The sequence below is a fragment of the Lactuca virosa genome, chromosome 7 (assembly GCF_052849685.1).
Source record: "Lactuca virosa cultivar CGN04683 chromosome 7, Lactuca_virosa_CGN04683_v6, whole genome shotgun sequence".
NCBI lineage: Eukaryota > Viridiplantae > Streptophyta > Magnoliopsida > Asterales > Asteraceae > Lactuca > Lactuca virosa.
The window spans coordinates 52,213,041-52,214,853 of record NC_136432.1 but is presented as its reverse complement, the minus strand read 5'-3'; the positions used below and the strand labels follow the sequence as shown (position 1 = coordinate 52,214,853).

At 36.4% G+C, this 1,813-nt stretch overlaps 1 non-coding gene across 1 annotated transcript; it reads left to right on the top strand.

The window, feature by feature from the left end:
- The first annotated feature begins 213 nt into the window (after positions 1-213).
- LOC145127960 (small nucleolar RNA R71) lies at positions 214-320 on the top strand. Its single transcript, XR_013716564.1, has one exon. It is a non-coding gene; the product is annotated as a small nucleolar RNA R71 (small nucleolar RNA).
- The last annotated feature ends 1,493 nt before the right edge of the window (positions 321-1,813 follow it).

Here is a 1,813-nt window from a genome sequence, read left to right as displayed (position 1 = left end):
ACAGTCGCCATGTCTTCTGAAGTGCCACTCCTAATTCCTTTCGCTCTATCATTTCGAGGGTTGTGATACTCACGCGAATGCTTAGAAAATTCTTCGATTAGCTCCTTAATTTCAACGGGAGTTTTCTTTGTTAAAGGTCCTTGAGAATCAAGGAGTTGCCTTGTCATCACATTTACCCCATCGTAGAAGATTGAGACTTCTTGTTGCACATTAAGATCATTTTGGGGGCAATTTCGAAGCAATCCCTTGTAGCGCTCCCATGCTTCATAAAGTGACTCACCCGGTTGTTGCTCAAAATAAGATATTACCTTTTTCAGTTTGGACACTTTTATGGTGGGAAAAATTTCTCTAATAATTGTTCACGCGTTTGTGCCCATGTAGTAATTGCATTGGGTGGAAGTGCATTTAACCAATCCTTAGCAGCTCCTTTGAAAGTGAAGGGAAGCATTCTTAATAACACCATCTCATGTGGGACATTCGGGATGTCGAAGTAATCAGCGATGTCATTTACTTCATCAAGATGTTTGTAAGCATCCTCATGATATTTCCCGGAAAATGGAACATCATGAAGTGTGGAAAGAATATGTCATTTAAGCTCGAATGTTGCGGTAGCGCGAATTGCGGGTTGCGCTAAGCCTGGACTGGTGTCCTCCTAGATTCTCTTCTTGTACGTCTCCATTGAAATGTCGGCAATGTTTGTCATGTTTTTTCTTGGCTCGCTTTCGGGTTCGCTACTTTTGTCTGTTTCGTAACCGGAATCCTTTTTATTAGGAGTGTTCTCAATGCCTTCAAAAGTGCCTTCGTCTTTCGGGATGTTGCTCGATTCTCCTACGTGCTTGCCCTTCTTTTTATGAAAAACTAATTTTAGATCCTTGAATGGTGATTTCTTTGGTGTGTTTGATTCTCCTTCGTTCCTGTCCTTCTTTTTATGAAAAGCTGACTCTGGATCTTCAAGTGGTGGTCTCAAAGGTGTGTTTGATCCACATGTCATATACTACTACAAAAACAGAAATAAAAACATAAAAACAAACAAAAAGTAATTAAAAATTCCTACTGAACGTTCACCACGTCGTGGTAATGATACCGCCTCGTGGTGAAGCAGAACAAATCGATAGAACGAAAAACTGAAAATATTAATATCACCGATATCACATCATGGTAAAGGCCACCACGTCGTTAAGTCGATGTTTTTTGAACAGAAAATATTTTTTGTAGAAAATTAACTTTTTGCGGTTTTTACCCCACAAAAAAGATCGATTAATCTAAAACAATTAAATTATAAACTAAAATAGTCGTTCCCCGACAACGACGCTAAAACTTGATGCGTAATTTACTGCACTAGTTTTAACCAAGTATTTAACTAACTATTACGACTTAAGGTAGTGTACCTTCTCGCAAATAATATAGCACTAACAATCGGGTATCGAACTTAGGGAACGAATTTAATTTACTAACCTAACTACTAACAGATTAATCTAAAAACAAGCAAAAGTTAAAAATGGTTTTTTATCTGATTTTACAAGTTCATACAAACTTAAACTCTTAACTAATTGTTTTTATCAATATCTAAAACACTTCCGTTTAGTTTGAATCCATTTCTCCTCTATGGTTAGCTACTAATTATGGATTATTAATGTTGGTTACCAATTATTATTCAATTAGCAATTCAAGTCCAAATTTACTAATCTTTTCACCAATTCATGAACTACCTTGTATGGTCATGCATAAGCAAAACACAAAATTAGGTATTAATTATAGATGGTCTGTAAGATTTATCTAAGCGAACAGAATTATGGTCATACTTTATGTCCTC